The sequence below is a fragment of the Manis pentadactyla genome, chromosome 9 (genome assembly GCF_030020395.1).
Source record: "Manis pentadactyla isolate mManPen7 chromosome 9, mManPen7.hap1, whole genome shotgun sequence".
Lineage (NCBI taxonomy): Eukaryota > Metazoa > Chordata > Mammalia > Pholidota > Manidae > Manis > Manis pentadactyla.
Window position 1 is genome coordinate 103729333 of NC_080027.1, and position 20214 is coordinate 103749546.

Here is a 20214-nt window from a genome sequence, read left to right on the forward strand (position 1 = left end):
ACTGCAGAGCACATTCACGATTGCACTAAGGTATTTACTGAACACCCACTCAGGCAAGCAGCACCCTCTTCCTTTGATACGGACAGTATTTTCCCAGTTTCATCAAATACAGCTTTAGGGGCTTTGATGGAATTAGATTTTTACTCCTAAGCTCCCACTATAGAGACATTTTGGAACTGCCACTGGCTTTACTCCACCCTGATCTCCTCCATTTGCCCCCCTTTCCCCCCACACATCTCCCTCTCAGCCTTTGAAACACAAAGGTGCTTTGGGAGTATGGAAGGAAGAAAAGGCTTAAACTCAGGACTGCAGGGGCATGGGGGCTGCACCACAGGTAGTGAGGTGCACACCCACACCCACACAGACACCCTTCCCTCGGCTCCACAGCCTCACTCCGCTCTCTCAGCCACCTCTGTTCCATCCTTGCCTGGACACCCCCAAAGCTTCACAGGACTCTCCAGAAAGCACATGTGGATGGTGGGAGAGGCCAGGGAACTCAGACCTGGTCTCTGAGTGCCCCATGAGAAGAACACTGATAGAGCAAAACAGTCTGAACAGTGTGGTTAGAAGGCAGGAGAGGGTCCTGGGGATGGGAGTTAGCTGGGAAACCCCGAGAAGGGGGCCGGTGTCCTTGTAGCTGGTGTCATGGGGCGGGGTGGGGTCCTCGGAGGAGAGCTTGCGGGGCTTGGTTCTGGCCTTGGCTTTATCTGAATTTATTTGTTTACACCCCTATAGGCTTTCTTATGAGCTGAATTCTTGGCTAAAAGATCATGGGAGAGCTGGGGGTACAGGAGACGTGCAGGGAATGTGGTATGGGAAGTTCTCACCTGAGACTCAGTGTGTGTCCTCTGGAAGGTCATTCAGCTGCTTTGTGCCTCAGTTTCTTCACCTCCAGAGTGCAGAACAAATCTGGACAGATACACAAGAAAATGAGAGTGGCGGTGCCTCTGAGGAAGGAGGAGGGGAGGCTGGTTTTCCTCTCACTTCTCTCATCTATTCTGAAGGCTTGAGCATCAGCACATACTTTCTAAAGTAAACAAACCACTGGAAGTGGATACCTGCCTCACAGGGTTCTTGTGCCAAAGCAGACACTGCATGCAAACAGGTTCTCAGGCTCTTAGGAAATGTGCAAAGTTTAGAGTCCTAACTGGTATTTTTCTGGGCAGAGGTAGGGACATGGCTAAAAACATCACTTCTCTATCCTGCTAGGTGGTCAAAATGGCCTGAAATTCTTGGGAAATGTGCTCCCATGCTGGGAAGCCTTCCTGCCTCCACCCACGAATGGATGGATGGATGGCCACACTCTCCACCTCACGCCTACCTGGGGGGCTCTTTCACCTGGTTGGTAGTGGGGTGTTGGGCAACCTGGATCCTCCATGTGCCCAAATGGTCCCAGGTTTCCAAGGGCCAGCCAAGCATGTCCATCTTGCTCAGCAAGTCCTTGCAAACATATTTCATACTTTGCCAGGAGGCAGTGGGGCTGTGCTGCTTGGTTTGAACAGAGGGAGTGGAACCCACATTTGAGGCTGCCCTCTGATTGACCCTGGGGTGGGGAGGTTGGTATAGAATGTGTGAGGCTCCTTTAGGTTGTTTACTGAGTCACTGGGATAAAAATTATGTGGCAGGTAGATTGTTCTTTGTATATGAAGAGGCTAATAATAGTAATAACAATTATTTGCATCAATAAAATAGCCCTTTGAATTCTTTTTCCTGAACTTGCATATGGAGTTCATCAAGAAGTGCTGGTTATGTATCTACAATGTCAACATGGTGCTGGGAGGAAACAAAGAAACCTATGAATGGTGCTAACCTACGAGAGTTTCTTAATACTATTTAGAACACTGTGCATCGTGCCAGGTGATAGTGCAAAGTCCCTGAGCTGCCAAACCTGAGGCTCCTCATCTCTAGGATGGGAAGATAATAATACTTTCACCATCCAGTATTGTCACACAAGCAAATAGTATACATGAAGAGTTCTTTATAAACTGAAAATGCTCTTCCAAGTTTAATTCTCAAAAATCATCATAGCAATTGGAGACCAAAGTAAATATCAGGCAGTGTCAAAACGCATGCACCCTGAGAAAGGAGAGTGGCCAAGGTCGGCTTGGGTTTTCAGGGGGGACCGTCTGGAGGGGCTGGAGGCTGTGCTGGCCCCACGCTGTGCTGCATGCTGTCACATGGAGGGTTGGACGTTTGGGCGGGGGAAGGGCAGTTAGGGTGCGCCAGACAGGATGGGACAGCAAGAGCAAAGGGACAGAGACGGTACATCAGGGTTTGGGACTGGGATGGCAGTGAAGAAACTTCTGAGGAAGAGTGGGGAATGAGGGGGTACAGGCGAGGGTGGTGAGGCGACAGAGGGCTTTGAGGGCCGAATGTGGGTTTGGAAATGGGCCCCAGAGAGGCCTTGAGGTTGGTGGGCAGAGGAGACACAGTGGGGTCTCCAGAGGGTCTCTTACTTGATCCCGCTTGTAATTCAAAGTACATCATGGCCAGAGCCTGGCATTCTGCAGGACTAAGCCCCCACCCCCGGCTTCAGGAGCATCTGCCCGAACCAGCCAGGCTCAGTAATCACTGATACTACAATTAAAAAACTCTTTTATAATAGCATATATTCTCCCTTATGCAACATCTGATTATGAACTGAAATGAAATATCATCAAACTGATCAGAAAGCAACAGCTATTTATCTCCTGATGCCTTGGGAATGAAGGGTTGGGGGGGATAAAAACTGCGATGCAGTCACTTCTCCAGTCTTTGAACTGATGCCAAAAGGGCTTGCATTTATTTATGACTGGGGGAAATCCTATAAGAGCCCCTGCACTTACAACTCATTTTTTTTTTAAAGTCTTCTGCAAACATTTCTTCACAGTAACGTAAGGAGGGGAGGATTTTTCTTGCCCTTTTCTACAGATGAATAAACTGAAGAGCAGAAATTTATTTAAAATATGTTTAAAATTGCAAAGCTGGTTAGTGGCCAAAGGCACACAGGGTTCTAGTCATCCAACTTCCCAGTGCGGTGCTCTCTTCTCTACACTGTCTCCTAAACAGCAACGGAGGAGGAGCAAAGAGTAGCAAGCAGTCCCTTCCACAGTTTACCAAGCTTTCTTTTCCTCAGACTGACTGAGATGTGTGCTCCCTGTCTTGATTTGGGAACTCAACAAACGTCTTTATATGGGACCCCCATCCCACCCCAACCACTACTGCCGGATCCCCTGATTTCTCCTAAGTCTCTGTTGAACATCATCTCCCTTGGGCAGCCTCCTGTGACCTCACGAAGGTGACAGCCCTGCCCTGTGCCCCATGCCATCCCTATGTTGCTACCACAGCACAACTGGCTTGAGTTTAATGGTTAATTTAATCATCCTTCTTCCTTTCTAGATGGAATCTATTCCCATCATAGTGTCCCAATGTCTGGGATGTGTTTTACTCTTGAAAAATACTTGCTGAGTTAATGACTGAGCGTTTTTATAGATGAAGAAACAGAGGCTCACTGAAATTAAATACCCAAGGTCTCATAGCTGGTCAAGGGTGATGGGGCACTTCTCCTTCCCCTCAATATCCAGGGCTTGTTTTACTCTTCCACACTGGTGTCTGGGTTCACATGCAGCACTGTGGCCAGATAGAAGAGACTCAAGAAAAAAATCCACCAAGTGCAATTTCAATCTTCTGGGGTTGGAGAACTTTTTCAACCCAGTTAGGGGGTATTTGGATACCAGATGTGCTGGCCTCCCCCGCATGCAGACACACTGCAGGTGTCTGGTGAATGGCTACTTTTGAATCCCCAGTGCTGCTGTCAGTGCCAAGGAACAGAAGACAGCAGTGAGACCTGACTTCCAAAGATTGCTGGCCCCAAATGGAGATTGGACACGGCCCCCTAGGATGCCATACTGATCACATCACTTGGAAGTTAGACTATTGCCATGTTCTTGGAAAGCCCTGATTGGCTGTTTCTGACACTTCGGTGTTCATGAATTATGTGATCTCATTCGCTGACTTCCAGTTGCCAACCAAGCCTGTTGAGAAAGTACATGTGCGTAGTGCTCAAAGTCTTACTATCTCACTCTTATTCCTGCAAAAGGCTCTTCCTGTTTCTTCCCAGAGGGAGGAACTCCCTTTGCTGGCCTTGTTTTTCCTTTCCTGAGCCTGGGTTGTTGAAACAATTGAGGGGAGGGGGCCAAGAACGGCCTCTCTGCCCTGCAGTCCAGCAGCAGACAATCCAATTCAAAGCACATCTGCTGAGTAGCTGCTATGTGCACAGAAACCATCTCTTTTCTAAGGCTTTTCCAGATAATGCTGCCTAACAAGAAATGGAAACCTGCCGTTCATCTGGGAAAGGAAGTCCAGATTATATTGAACTAAAAATATAGACTGTGAACTCAAAGCATTTATATTTTTGGGGGGACGGATGAGCATAGGAGAAGAACTCAAAACCATGACTGGTTATGTGTCTCAAAGGAAATGCAAACACTGGTTATGGGAGCAGCAAGCTGTTTATTCCAGTGAGGGATCCAGGCAAGGCTTCCAGAGGGGTGTGATTTGAGTTGGCCCCTGCAGGGGGAGCAGGGCAATTAATGCAGTGAGGATCCGGAGGAAGGGATTCCAGGCTGCTCAAGGAAGCACAGCTGGCTCAGAGAAAGAGTCCAATCAAAGTGGCCCCGGGCCCTGGCCCAGATCTGGGGCCTTGCAACCTCCCACTGTTACCATGGCAACACTCAAACAAGGCACTGGGGCCCTGCCCTCACTCAGGCTTCTCTCCCAGCCAGCTGCTTGAATCCATGACAGTCCAGTGAGCCGCCAGCCCATGGCCGGGGTTCCTCAGGGTTGCGGCTGCTAGGGGAAACTTTCTCTCCCTCCTCCCCTCCTTGTTGAATGCCGAGGGGCAGGGCTGGGGTGCTGGTGCTGTGCTGGGCCCCCCACTATGGTGAGGGATGCTTTTCAGGTTTGCCTGTGAGGGAGATGACTGTGAGAACCTGAGCGCACGGTGGGTTTTCCTCCCCTCCTCTTCCCGGGCCTACACACTTTATCCCTTTATATATTCTTGAATTTGGTGATAATCCTGATTACAAATCTAGGGTCACAAGGGTAACCAGTCGAAGCTGGTTCTAGTTGGCACAAGTTCAGAGGGATCTAGCTCTCAAAACACACACACACACACACACTTGGCTAACCAACACATGTAGCTATACTACTAATATTTAGCACAATGTCTGTGGAAACCATATGAGATGTTTGTCCAAGGGGAAAAACCTAGACCAGAGGTTGCAAACTGGAAGGCTGGGAGGTTAATTTGGCCATGAGCACCTCTTGTTTGAGCTGAGCTTTCCAGTTGCACAGCACGTTCTCCCTGTGTTCCCACACCGCCTGTGTCACACTTTTAGGTAGGCCAACCTGGATCAAAGCCAGCCCCACCTGCATTCACTAGCTGTCTGACCTTGGGAAGTCCTCAGTTTCCTCAGCTATAAAAAGAGAACAAGGACAGACTATACATCAGAGGACTGTTGTGGAAATCAGACAATCTGTATAATGTGGTTAAAACAGTGCCTGGCGCAGAGTAAATGTTCACGTTGTCCTCAGGCCTGTAGGCATTTGAGCTTGGATCCCTGCTATGCTCCCGTGGTGAGGAGCTCAAGGATGCAAAAGGGACCACAGTGGTGACCCCTGTGTGCAGCACGGAAGATGCCTTTTGTTATGTCAGGCAGAGCCAGGCAGCCATGCTCTGGCCTGAAAAACTATAGCAACAATAACCGGGGTACAGTGTCCACCAGAGGGACAAGAACAGGAGGGTTTAGTGGCCTGGGGGCCTTTTCCAGAATCCTGGGTTACGCAGAGATCATCAGAGTTGAACATTTCTTTCCCTTTTTCCCACCTTCCCTCCCTGACAGTGAAGGCGAGGTTACTTTGTGCTTTCAGTACAGACACTGCCCAGGTCTGCTTTCCCACTTGACTGCAAGACATTTGAGAGCTTTTTTCCTCTGGGAACCCCAGTACCTAGTTCAGTGCTGGCACATAGTAGATGCTCAATAAATGCCTGTTGGCTGGTTAATAGACTGACTGACTGGTTGTGATCTTGGGGGATGGAAAAGAACCAGAGTTGAGAGTGTCTCTGTGAGGATTCTGCGCTACCTTCCCGGGGCCAGGGCACCCACATTCCTCACCGGTGCCCTGAGCCCTCATATCTATGCAAGCTTAGCACAGGCCTCTGCAGGGCCAGTTCATGGGTGGTATAACAGGGTAAGGGGCCAGTAGGTTGAGGGGTCCACAACTGGGGCCTGTATAGAACAAGAAGGCCTTGCAGTGGGTCAGACTTTCACAGTTGGGGCTGGTGCCAAATGCAGCAGCTTGTGGCTAAGGCAAGTTGCTGGAGCCTGAGAGCCAGCCGACCAGGGATGAAGCAGGTGTCAGGCACAGGGAGCGGTAGCACGGTCTAGAGCCTGGGTGGTGGGGAAAGGGATGGTGGTGCTGGCAAGCAGAGATCCAGGACAGGCTCTAATCCCAAGGAAGAGGTTATTCCTCATGGGGCAGGATTTGCAGCTAGGCGCTCACCAGCTCCTAGGTGGCAGGTGGTGGGCTCTGAAGGTGGGGTCTGTGCCTGTTGTTCACTTTTGGTTTTTAAATTCCCCATGGTCTCTAGCATAGTGTCAGGCACACACAATGATGTTTAAGGAATATGTATGGGAAAAATGCAGCCAGAGTCACATTGGGGCAGCCTTTGCCTTCTAATGCAAGGCCTCCAGCCCTCTTAAGTGTTTCTCCAATCCTCCTTTGGTAGACAGGATTTGAACATGGCTTCCTGGAGGCGAGGGATGGCAGCCAGACCTCACTGGGGCTCCCTGGACAGTGGAGGGAGAGTTACCATTTGCGGAGGGTCTAGCCCTTCCATGAAGCTGCTGCTTCTTGTGCCCACTGGCAGGGATGAGCAGCCTCAGATAAGGCACAGCCACCAGCTAGGAGTCTTTGAAGCAATGATACAACCTTGAGAAGAATGGAGAAATTTCATTTTTGGAAGCTGCTTTACCCAGTCTTTTTATTCTCCCTTGGGATCCTGTGCGACCCCACAGTCTCTCTCCAGGGCCTAGGAAGACTCCTCCCAATGCCCTTTGAACAGTCTCCCATCCATCTCCCCAGGCTTCTTCCCCTCCTCTCTTGTCTTCTCATGCCCATGGAGCCTGTTTAGAAGGGAGAGAGTAACAAAAGCCATTCTAGGCCTTTTCTCATCCCCTCCCCTGACCCCTGGGCCACATCTGGTCTGAGAGAGACTATGAGCTGAAGTATAGGTCCCAGGTGTAGAGTTGTGTAACAGTGTGACAGGCACTGTATCTTCCGCCTGCAGAAGCAAATGTTTAGTAACCTGTGTTTAATGAGCAGCTACTAGGCGCCAGATGCCATGCACTGGGGTAGAATGATGAAGTGGTGGCCGAAGGGTGACTGGGGGAGAGTCAGACCGTACCAAGGTTCACAAAGGTTTATAAGTAACATAACATATTTAACTGAGATTTCCTCGTCTCTGGGAAGTCTGTTGCCCAGAGCTGGGTAAGGGCTCTTGCTCTGGGTCCACATCTCCTAGCATTGATTACATTGCTTTATAATTGTCTCTTGGTCTAGCCATCTGCAAAACAGACCATGAGCGCCTGAGAAATAGAACATCTTTGTATTGATCAGTGGAAGCAGTTGCAGAGTTTCTTTGTAGAAGAGGCGTATGGATAATACTCTGGGGCCAGGGGAAGAGCAGCTAGCTCTTGGTAGATACCTTGGTTTCCTTATCTATAAAATAGGGATAATAGTTGAGCTGTCATGACAGTTAAATGAGAGGACAAGGGGCTCTTGAGCACCTCTAGGACAAGGGGCAGCTTTCCTCTTTCTCAAAGCACAAAATCAAAGGCAACAAACAAGAGACTAGGCCCGGGGAAGCATGCCCCTTAGTATGCCTATTATTCCCAAGAAAGGAAAGTGAATTTATAAGTATATTGATAAAAATGTGGAAGAAGGGAAAGCAGGTGAGTGGTTCCTCAGACAGTTAAATCCAGAATTACCATATGAGCCAGCAATTTCACAATCTAGGCACATACCCCACACAAATGAAAACAGGTACTCAGACAAATCCTTGTACACACATGTTCACAACAGCCAAAAGGTGGGAACAGCCCAAATGTCTATCAATAGATGAACAGATAGTGTACATACATACAATGGAATATTCTGTCATGAAAACGCATGAAGCATCAATACTTGCTACACCATGGATGAGCCTTGAAAACATGCTAAGTGAAAGAAGCCAGACCCAAAAGGTCACATATTGTATGATTCCAATTATGTGACACTGTCCAGAATACATGAATCTGTAGACACCGGATGCAGTTTGGCGGTGGCCAGGGGCTGGGGAGAGGAAGCAATAGGGAACTGCTTAATGGCTATGGGCTTATTTTGGAACAATGAAAGTGTTTTGAAACTAGACAGAGGTGGTAGTTGCACAATGTCAGGAATGTACTAAATGCCACTGAATTTTTCTCTTTAAAACGGTTTTTATGTAATAAGAGGTTTACCTCAATTTAAAAAATGTGGGAGGAGATAATACAAATCTCTTGAAAGCTAATAGATGATAAATGGAAAAGAATGGTCTAGTTCCCATTACTGTTTAGTATAAAAAATCATCAATTATTCTTCTAGTGTGCATCTATTTATTTACTCCAATATCAAATGTTGAGTGACCACATACCTCAGTGGTCTAAATATTCCTTATTAAAGGAATAATACTTCTTAAGCCACTGAAATTGATTCCTAGAAAATGTGTCAGAAGCACCAGACCTTCTTCCTCATGTGGCACATGGTCTGTTACTGTGTCCCCTTCCCTTGTCCCAGACAGGGTGGGGAAAATGCAGTGCCTGTCTGGAAGTAAGACAGTCTTTCCACGGCCAGCTGTGGAGTCTGTGCCATCTGCCCACTGAAAACCCAGTAAGGGTCAGCTCTTCCCTCAGAGGGATCAATAATGTCCTTGTGCTAAATTACGAAGATGACAACAGCTAGAAGTCAGCAAGTACCCCAGGCACCGGGCACATCACTGCCTTTTTTTGGAAACAGAGGCTTTGGGCCAAACAGCCCACGAAGCAGGAACTCAGGTTCTAATTTGGAAACCAGGAGAGCTCTGAGCAGGTCATGTCCAGGCGGTGCAGAGTGCAAATATGTTTCCCTCTCCCATGCAGGTTTCACTATGGAATGGGGAGGGTCATCCACTGAATTAGCCGGAGGTTTCCATCTAGACCCCTGCGCTGCTGCGCTGGCAACGGCTGCTCAGCAGATTGTACCTTGGGCCAGAGGGAGAGTTTCAGGTTGGGAGTGGATGGTAGACAGAGAGAAGGGAGGGTGGAAGCTCAGCCATTTACAAGAAAGGGGCTTGATAGATCGGCTGAGTCTGCAGGGCACCTTAAGAATGATGTGTTCTCTCTCAGCTTTGCCACTTCTCCCTAGCATAATGTTGACTAAACAGCTGCAACATGCCCATAAAGCAACCTGCAGGGTGAGGGCCACCTGGCTGTTATTTTTCATGCCTCAAATTCTTGGCAGTGCCATGCAAGGAATAGCTATTGACAGCCTAGCATGCATGCCCAAAACTCATGGGAGTCACCAAGCTTGGATGAGCACTTGTTTATTCCGGGTCCCTAAACACTGAGAAGATGGCTGTGACCTCAGAGTTAGTTTCTGGGAGATTTCAGGCCAGTGTGCATGAGTGTCTGGAAACTCTGGGCTATGGCCAGGGCTCTTACAGCAGTGGGGCTTTTGAAAGCTGCTGGTATTTTGTCCCATTGGTGGAGCTGCATAGGAATCTAAGATTAGAAACCACAAGCAGGACACAGACTCAGGATCTCACTCAGGCTGGGGAGGGAAAAGCAAGCCTGCTTTTGTGGCCTTGACTTGCATTGTACCCTTCTCTTCTCTTATGTACGGTGGCCACAGTGGTCACACGTCATTTAGGTTAAGACACACCATGTCCTCCGTGTGCCATTCTGTTTCCATAATACTAAAGCTAATGGAATGTTCCAGTTTCCACTGCTTCTTTCTCTGCCTGCAACCCCCAGCCTCTGCACCTATCTCTAAACCTGTGTACTGCCAACTGTCCCTTCCCAGGACATTTTTAAAATTAGAAAATGCAAAAAATTAAAAAATTTTTAAATTAAAAATATTTTTAAATGAATTTCCTTTTCTTCTCCTTTTAAAAACAAATTAAAAAAACTAGAAGTACTGTATCATACAACTGTCTTTGTTGACATTGTTTTTCCCTCTGTTCTGACAATTTTATGACTCACTTGGAAAACTGAAGAAATGTTGGGTAGATATTCCTTAAGCCTCTCCACCTTGAAATTAGGGCTGTTTTGGAGGAGAATAAAAGTCAACTGAAAACCATACTAACAGGAAGAAGTTATCGGTAGTAAAGATCAGGGGCAGGTCTGCAACGGGGAGACTCTGCAAAAGGGCCAAATCTACAAACACAATCTTCAATTTTGACCAGGAAATACAGCAATGATTGGGTTTTCTTCCATTTCTTAGCAGGAGACTCCACAGAGCAGCTTGCTTACAGTCGTGGGAGGAAGTCTCTTCCCAGGAACTGGGATTCGGTTTGGACCCTGCTGCAGCCCCTGGGGGATTGCCCTGGGAAAGGAATCCTGTGTTTGGAACTCAGCTGCCTTCTCAGGTCTCCACTAAAGGTTCAGCCATGTCCCCAGGTGGTGCTCTGTTCAGATGGCTCAGGCAGATGTGCGCGAAAAGTCAGAAATCTGAGCTGGGCTGTGGCCCTGGGGACTGCCTTTCAAAGAATCTGCTGTAGGTTTTCCTTTTGCTGCTTGGACAGAGATAAAGTCTATCTGCCAATTGTTTGATCTCTTTGACTGTGCCTGAGGTGAGTCTCAGGAGCTCCTGTTATTCACCGGGAGATTTCTCAGCGAATGGTGAATTGTGTTGTCGGTATTTGATAGAGAATGCTGACCTGTCCACGGGTCTTTGGAACAGTCTTTGTGACAAGTTTCATGGAACACTTAGTTAATGATGAAATTAACTAAAAGGGTTTTAGTTAATTAAAGCACTCAAGGCTGTTTCCCTTCTGGAGAGGTTTTTGGGGATTCTTGAGAAAGGAGTAAGGACTGAGGCTGAGGAAACAGAAGGGATGGGTGTGGCCTGGGGCTTGCCTGAAAGGATGAGGTCAGCCTGCATGTCTCCAAGACAGGCTCCTGGTTTACCCCAGAGGCCACCTGGGGACGATTCAGCCTCCAAGTTCAGTCTTTTCATTTTACCTCTGCCAGCATTTGGGGGTCTGTGTGTGAGGTACAGAAGTTCCAGGTGATAGAAACCAAAGAGAGAAACACCTGTGTCCGCTATTCCTTAACTGAGAGACAGAGCTTGGATTCTGGTCCCTCTTCAACCGGCTGCTGACCTGGTACACACTTGTCTCCCTGAACCAGAGTTTGCTCATCTGTGAAGTGAAGGGGCGGGGCTGACTCATCTCTACAGTGTTTTTCCATTTTGAGGTCTTTGGGTCTATGGTTACTTCCTTTTCCTCATCAACAGCCAGCCCCTATCAGAAGTATGTTTACTTGAAAGTTTTGAAGTTGGCATAAAATTGGAGCTTCACTATGTCAGGCTTTCCTGGTTGCGGCAGACAAAAACCACAGATACATCCAAGACACCAAATGATGCTCAGATTCAGGGCCACGGCTGGTGTAACCAGCACCTTGGTTAGTGTGAGAAGAAAAAGCACCTTCTCTGGGTGGACTCAGCTGCAAGTCAGGTGGGTCCATGTTCTAGAAGGTGGCATACCAGCTGTTTTCAGCCCAGTGAGCTCTCAGGAGTCCTTGTGCAGTGCACAACCTGTACGAGCATCCGCAAAGTGCTCACTTCTTTGGGCTCTGACCACTGAAGGTAAGGAGTAAAAAGTGGCCAGAACAGATGCATGCCATTGATATGACAGAAGGAGACTTTTATAATTACTGCCTTAAAATATTTTGTACAGTTAAAAAGCTGTAAGTCTGGGCCTAAGATGCTGCCCAGATCCTACACTCACACAGTCCATCTGATTTGGAAGCATCAAGGGGCAAGATTCGTAATAATAATAAAATTCCTTCATTTTTATAGAACCTTACAATTTAGTAGCACATTAAATGTACTTGCCTTTTCGATTTGCTTCTGATTCTAACCATTGCCCTGATGAGTAATAATTATCCTCATTTTAAATGTAAAGGAAATGAAGCTGAGAGATTCAAAGACTTGCTCAAGGTCAGCTAATAAGTGGTGAAGGCAAGAACTGAACCCACGTCTGTCTAGCTCCAAGTTCAAGATTTTTCTCTTCCACACCAGGTCCCATAAGATCCTGATTTGGGCAGTGGCAGCCAGACCTATAGAACTATTCTTTGAGGGTTTAGAATTAGTCTGAGAAAGCCATCCTTCTTGTATTAACTATAGAAGGGCTCTCCATGCAGCTGTAGTAGCGAGGCTTAGAATACAAGTTCTGGAGAGGTCTTGGCAGATCTTACAGTCAAGTCAAAGTATTCATTTCTCACATGGGGAAATGATTCCTGGAGATTCGCTTGTTTGGTTAAATGCACCTGTACAACTATGTGCCATTAACCCAGGACTCTCTCCAACATTTTAGATTTCACTCTGCAAGGCATCCTAGGAAAGCCTTGGGAGTCTAGAGAGAGTCACCTGGATGTCACCATATAATACAAACATAATATCTGTAGGCCACTACGGACGAATCCAAGACTCTTCAGTGTCATGGTGGTCTTCCCGACTGTGAGCACAGGCCTTTTAGCAGTGTCTCGTCACTGCTTTGATTTACAGCATCTGGGATAGTTAAACTGGAGCAGCTTCCATTTCTCCCCAGGCCCCACTTCCTATCACATATCTCTGCCTGGACATCCCCTGGGCATAGCCAACTGAAATGTGTGTAAAGTGTCCATTGCCTTCTCCTACCACAAATCTGCCATCTAAGCCCACCCCTCCCTAGTTCATGTGATTTCCATGCGTGTCACCATGCATGCTCCCATCTCCAACTTAACACCTTATACTCACCCTCTGTTCCATGCATTCCTCCTTTACCACATTCACCAGGTTACCAGGTTAATTCTGACTCCACTTCCTAAACTCCACTAAGATCCATTCCCTGTCCTCAGTGTCCACTGCCATTATTTTAGCCGTGGTCTTCCTTATCTCTGCTTCCTGTCTCTCTAAGCCAGCTTCCATCTGGCCTTTAGTTCTCTCTCCAAACACAAATCTGACCATACCCTTTTCCAGCTTAAAAACCAAAATGACATCTTACTGCTACAGAAAGAGCTCACTGTTCTTAGTATAGTAGCATGATCCCTATTACTAGCAGTTCCCCCCAACCTGCCCTGCACCTTGCATATACTTTCCTCTGCCTGAAAAACCCTTTTCCTGGGAATAATTTCAACACCCTGCTCATTGATCACTTCTGCAGTGTTGACTTCCCAGGTAATTCCTGGGGGGAGATTATCCCTCCCTCCTTTGGATCATTTCAGTGTCCTGCAACCACTGCTCTTATGATGTGTATTATTCTGTTTCTGTATCTGTCTCATTTACACCAGATTTTGGTTCTTCAAAAGCAGAAACTGTCTCATGGTCTTTGGACTTCAAGGTCCTGGCATACTGTCTGGCCCACAGTAGGTACAGTAACTGTCGAATGAATGGATGGGATGGATGTACATCTCTCTTTGTTGAAATAAGAAGCTTAGCTTGTTAAATGTTCATTATTCTCTTGGTTTTAGTCTTTAGGGAAAAGGGCAGAAGTCATCCCCTTTATTCCACAGTCAAAATACTGACAAATTTGGGAAGCTGGAGAAACATCTATTTCTTTCCTAAAAATTGTATCTGGGGTGGGGATGGGGAGCCAGAATTTCAGAGAAAATGAAGAACTTGGTCAGATTTTCCAGCACGGCTGCCTGCATCACCCAGTACTGAGCAGGGAAGTCATAGCAGCCTAGGAGGTTGACTCATGCTAAGGCTAATACCCTTGCTGAGTTCTTTCGGTGGACCTTACAAACCATTTGTAAAATGGTTAGAAACACGATGCATCCATACTACTTTTAGGTCCTGCTCCTTATAACTCATGGCTCTCCCACTATCCAACAGGACTTCAGAAAGAGGGGTCTTAAAACTAGCTTTGGATTCTTATAAACTTTAGTTGATTGAAGGAAATGCAACAGCTTTGGAAGGAAGGTGCTTCTGAGATGCTCGAGTGCCCTGTCCACACTCCCCAGCCCCCTAGTTGTACGGAATCCGTGGAGCAGTCTGCAAGGTAGCTAAGGTGCTGGCTGCCGGCATTCCCTGGGAAATTCGAGCTGTGCTCGTCTGTTTTGGTTTCCCTTTCAGTTAGGCAGGGCTGGTGTTCCCACTAGCTAATGTCTATAGTTTATTTAACTCTATTATTTCATAGGTATTCCTGTGAAGCTCTTCGAAATACTAGAGAAACATTTTTTCTATGTCCTCAATGCTAGCTTCATGGGATGGGTGGGGAGCTGAGAGGGGGACTGTTTATAGAGAGTCAAAGAAACTGGGAAGCAATCTGTGTCACCGAAAACCGCCTGGAGGCTCAGGGAATAGCAGGCAGGTTCCCATTCCAGCCCTGGCTCCAGGCCATATTTTCGTTTCCGCCAGTTTCTTAGCCTCATTGAAAATTTGGCTTCACTTAGAATAATTTAGAAACATATAAGCCTCGGACGGTTTTCGGAGGGTTTCAGGCCTTGACTTTTTCAGCAGTAAACAAAAATGTTCCTCTGTCCCTTTAGACCGCTGCTATCCGCAGCCGTTTTCGACTGGGTGGGAGGGCTCCACCGAGCCCCCGGGACCCCGCGGGGACGCGGCCCCCAGCAGAGGTAAGGCTGCGGAGAATCCTCGCACGAAAGGGAAACAGACTAGGACTGAAGTTGCAGAGGGGCAAGAGGCTTCCGAGAAACGGTCCTTCATCTCACCGACCCCTGGGGCTGGTCCCTCCCTGCTGAAGGAAGAAGTGAGCGGCAAGTTCCCCTCCAAACCCAAGGCAGCTTAACACGATCAAACACACACTCAACCACGAGCCGCCTCGAGACCCACCTTTCGGTTCCCCGGAGGGCTTCCTGCAGGCGCGGGGCCCGGGGAGTCCCGGGGCGGCGGGGCGGTCAGCGATCCCGGCCGGGCCGAGGGCAGGGTCAGTGGGGGCCGCGTCGCGCCGCCCGCGCGGGCAAGGGCGCCCTCTGCGTTCCTGGCACGCCCGCCGGCCGGCGCCTCACATTTTGGAGGTTTCACTCCAACTCCGTCCTGCCCCTGATGTCAGAGGCACAACTTCCTGAATGAGACTCACTCGCTGGGCTGGGCTGGGCCCAAGCTTCCAGGGCGGCCCGCTGACCAGGTGCCCTTGGCCGTGGGTGCACACGCCCCGCGCGCCCCCCGCCCCGCCGCCCCGGGCCCCAGCCCCGCCCCTGCGCGGAGTGCCCCTCAGTCCCGAGCGCGCCGCCCTCAGGACGCGGCCTCTCCTGCGGAAGGAGCAGTCCGCCTTCGCTCTTCCAGACACACCAGAGCCCCCAGCGACGTGAGACTAAGTTCTGGGGAGGAGGGTCCCCGGCTTCAATGAATACAGCCCCGAGCAGCCTTCTTGAAAAAGGGGGGTGGGAGGCGTGGGAGAGGGAGGCCATGGGCAGGTGGGGAGAAGCTCCAAAGCCTTGTCTGCACAAGCAGAAACCACTGGCTCTCCTAGTGCACGGCTGCGTGTTCAGGGGTGCACCCAACACCGCCAAGTCCAGGTGCCACTGGCAGTAGGGAAGCTGCCCCATCAGGGGCTGCCAAAAGCAGAGACAGAGGGGAAAACTGCCTTCAGAAAGTCTTCAGAGATTTTCCCCCTGGCACCCTCTGTTGCTTGCTCTCTGTTCACTTTTTCCTCAGACCTTCATGGATCCCTTTTCAAGCCCCTGAAGAGCTAGAAAATTTAAAGGCCTGCGCCAGCGTGGGATGCGGGATTCCAGACACATAGCTTCTAATGACCCAGGGCTGGGGGCTTGTTCAGTGTCTCCAGTGTTACTGTGGAAGGAAAGTGGGGTGAAACCAGGACCTGGCCATGGAGGGGGTCTCCTCAGAGTCACGTGGGGGGGTCTCTCCATCATACAGACCTGAGATACTGCCTTCTTGACCGTTTGCCAGATGCCAGTGCTGAGCTGGGTCTTGCCTTCCACCTACTGTGCTTGAGCGTTGGTGTCCTTTGGCCTCTGTGTGTGGGCGTTAAAGTGACTGGTGCAGCCAACTTTTTCAACTGGGAAACAAGAGATACCCTTCCACTAGTGCAGGAGAAACTAAATGGCTCTGAGCTGAAAGGCCAAAGAAAAAACCTAGCCTTCTGGTCAGAAATGCCAAAGATGATGGCATTTATGGAAACGAGGAGAAAAAAAAGGTTTTTTTCAGTGGAAGATGATTACATGAGACCTCCTTCCCAGAAATCCAGGTGGAGTGGACTCAGTCTGGATTTAAACAAGAAGGGGGATGGTGGGTTCCAGGAGCAGGTAGGCTAACATGGAGTCAGGTAGAGTCCGCAGAGATGGGAAGATTGGGCTTGAAAGACTCCTTGGAAGTGTCCATACCGAGGGGCTTCCCCCAGTAGATGTGTTTACCAAGCTAGGAAGAGCTCAATCTGTAGTCACACTTGCAGCCTTTCACTGACTACCTACGTAGGGTGGGTTCCTCTAGCACTCTAGCAGCTTAAAGCCGGCGTACAGAGTCGAAGAGAGCATTGAGGAAGACAGGCGTCAGGGCAGGCAATGAGGCCTCTAATGCTGGCCTAAGGTTTTGGAAATGAACATTTCCTTCCATGTTGAGGAAGGACACCAGACACTGTACCAGGAGTTTCCAATATTATTCAATCTCTCACAATGCATTGCCACATGTAGTATTATCCTCATGTAACAGATGAGGACACTGAGACACAGAGAAAGTAAGTAACTTTCTCAAAGTCACAGAACTAATAAATGGTGGGGCCCAGATTTGAGTCCAAGTGTTTTGTCCCTTCCCCTCCCCTGAGGCATCGTTTACCTACAATGTCATCAAGGAGAGGAGGTGGTCACCTCCTGTGGAGGTGTTCCTCTCTTGAGCAGGGTCCATGTTCAGGCCCGGAATGAGGCCTGTTAAGGGGAGGCTATACAAAATACTTCCCTGGAAATCTAGAACCTTCCAGGTTGTGGCCCAAGGGATATATATTAAGGTTGCTTTTAAGAGAAAACAGGAAGAAATGAAACAAGAAACTGAGCAATTGACTTGAGCGAGGCTATCAGTGGTAGGAAAACAGAGGCCTATCCTTAAGGTGCTATGTCTGTGGTGTGTCATGTCATAAAAGAGGAAAGTCAACAGCTTCTGTGGCAGGGAAATTGGTGACTCATGGGTGAGCAAGGTGTGGACTTGTTCGTGCTGGATGGCCAAGACTGCAAAGTCTGGTGAGGGACTGACACTATTAGGAAAATTATGGAGGAAGACAAGGGGTGGGCACCTGGCCAGAATGTTCTCACTCTGGGAGGGTGATGCATCGCTTAGGAAAAAGCAAGTTAGAATACTCACCTACTATTTTATTCTCCTGGCAGTGAAATCCCAACTCTGACGAACTCATGAATGAGTCCAGGCAACCGTGGTGCTGTTACATTTTGCTTCATCCTCACTATTTTTCATGCTTTCAGTAAAGATATTTGAAGGTAGTCAAGAGGTTAGTGGGCTCTAGATGGAGTGAAATGGAGCATTAACATCTAATTAAGAAAAAAAAAAGAAGCCCAAATAAGCAGATTGGTGAACAGAGACTGAAAATTTGAGTGGCCACCTCCTACAAACTTCAGCACCTGCCCAACTCAGTTTCACATCAGTGAGATGGGGACAAAAGGTATTTCTTCCCTCTCATATGGTTGCGAAAAGCACTGGGTATTCCATATGGCCTGCTGTGAAGACAAGGACTGACTACACTGGCGTCTCTTTCTTGGCAGTGCCCCGTTTCAGACAGGTTGGCTCACACTATTGACCAGCATCGACCTGCCTGCACCCAGGACAGTGTTGCCTAGAAATAAGCATATCGTTCAGGTATGGAAAATGTAAAATTGAGAACATTATCTTACTCTCATCTAAAATTGTGGTATTCTTGCCTGTGACCCTGGGGTGAGGGTCTAGAAGCATAAACAGGGCTACAGAATGTCACTGACTGGCAGCCAGGATACTCTGAGGAACTGGCTGGAAGTCAGAAGGGCTGTGGACAAGGTGCAGGCTGTGAGGAGGAAATGATCTGCCTATAAATGGTGTGGGTAAGATGAATGGTGTGGGTAAGATGAGCATGGGCTTGTTCACCAGATCCTGAAATACAGCAGCATCTTGGAAACCACCAAAGCAAGTTCAGGACAAGTCAGCAGAAGTACTCCACCACCCAGGAGGTAATGAATTTACAGAATGAGGTTTCTCCCACAGGTGGCACAAGTTGGCAACGTAAACGGATTCCAGAGGGTTTGCTCAGACGTGTGAGTGGCAGAGCCATAAAGGAGAGCCACAGGAAGCTGAGATATGCCCCATGCAGTTGGGAGATCAGGGTGGCCCAATAGGCCTCACACTGTGGGTCCGTGGGCTCTTTGTGGGCATGAGTCCTGACCTTGACAGAGCTTGGATTTGAGCCCTGGGTGGCACCAACATTCCCTCCTGAATTCTGCAGCCGCTGTGGCCTGTGCCTCATGAAGGCAGTACGCCGTTGCTCTTTTTACCTTAGTGACATATTTTCTGAAGATACTATCTTTTATTTTTAGTCTTGTGTGTTTAGCAGGTTATCCAAAATACAGCAAGTTTTCCAGCTTAATTATAATCATTTTAGGAAAGCATTTCCTTGTCCCCCCCTCCCCCCACACACACCTCCCACCCGTTACAGCCCTTTTAAAATGCATTGCTTTTTCATTTTAGCTTTGGACTTCTAAATGGGTTTTGGGAGCCTGTTTTCATACTGGTTATAATATTTATCTCTTGTGATTAGATTTCTGTCCAGGCCTTCCCTCCCAAACTGTCTATTCTGACATAAATTAATTATAAAAGCTCCTCTAAAAAGAACAGTAACAATATACTTTTCTTGGGAGCTTTTTCTAATGCAACATCCTGAATGTCTTCAGTGCTGCAATCAGGGTGCCAGGAAAAATGCTACTTTTATGGCTGTAGATCCAAATCGTGGCACTGGGATAAGTTAAGGAGCTCTTGGATGTCTCCTCTGATAATCCACATGTCTCCACACACATACCGACTGTCCCTGTCTTCCATGAACTTCGTGCTTTTTTTTCTTTAGCGTTCCTGTAAGTTCTAGAGATAGAGCACCCCTTCCCCTCGTGGGACTGCTGGGTGGTGCTGGTGTGGAAGGCCCTTCGTTTATACTTCTGGGCATGAAGGGGCTCAGTTTTCATTTCCTCTTCCTGGTGCACAGCCCCCCAGAGTTGAATCTTGAAAGCCGTTTTTACAGTACCACTGCTGGCAGTTGTAAACTGACCAGCACTACTGTTCAGTGCTCTTTGTTGGGATTCAGCCTCAGTTTTGTTCCAGTGTAAACAGGGGACCTCCCGATTTCATTTTTCTGATGGGGTCTCAGGGCAGAAAAGAGCCCCAGAGTTCTCACTGCACCTCTCTTAGTGGTTCCCTTCGGGTCTTCTCTTGGGGATGGGTTTACTAACCAGCTTATTGAGTGAGCCCATCCTGTGGGTTTCATAGGGCATTTACATGGATTAGGTAAAACATGTCTTGTCACTTTGTCAGAAAGACGTCTGGGAAACCCCAGCTGGCCTTGCCTAGCACGTTCATTCTGGCAGAAGTTTTTGTGAAGGCTGAAATTGTTTATTCTTCTTACCCGGAGGGCCCACAAAGTAATTGTGTCTTTGAAATTTGCTTCCTTAACTAGTTCAGTGACTCAGAACATCAACGTTGCCACAAACAAACTTCCTCTCCCTAGGCTGGCTGTTTCATAACAGGTAGGAGAAAGGGCTGACAAGAACATAAAGTAATGTAATAGCCTTCATTTACTAAGTTGCAGAAATGCACTCATGCCCTCTCTGTTTGAACTGCCATGGTCTTATTGCTTTCTGTGTGCCAGGCACCATACTAAGTAGCTTATGTGCATTGTCTTTAAATTTCTAACAATGCGATGAGGTACTATTATACTGATTTAATAGATGAGGAGACTGAGATTTGGAAAACTTA

At 48.2% G+C, this 20214-nt stretch overlaps 1 protein-coding gene and 1 long non-coding RNA gene across 2 annotated transcripts in view; one reads left to right on the forward strand and one right to left on the reverse strand.

Annotated features, from left to right (window-relative positions):
- Nucleotides 1–15561, reverse strand: part of KIAA0040 (KIAA0040 ortholog) — a 32181-nt gene extending 16620 nt beyond the window's left edge. Inside the window, exons 1-2 of the mRNA XM_036918090.2 lie at nucleotides 15094–15561; nucleotides 828–909 (exon numbers count right to left, since the gene is read on the reverse strand). The gene's annotated coding sequence lies outside the window, so the exon portion shown is untranslated. The remainder of the gene's footprint in view (nucleotides 1–827; nucleotides 910–15093) is intronic.
- LOC118928654 (uncharacterized) lies at nucleotides 11086–18042 on the forward strand. The gene is made up of 3 exons (XR_005031311.2): nucleotides 11086–15010; nucleotides 17691–17887; nucleotides 17988–18042. It is a non-coding gene; the product is annotated as an uncharacterized LOC118928654 (long non-coding RNA).
- The last annotated feature ends 2172 nt before the right edge of the window (nucleotides 18043–20214 follow it).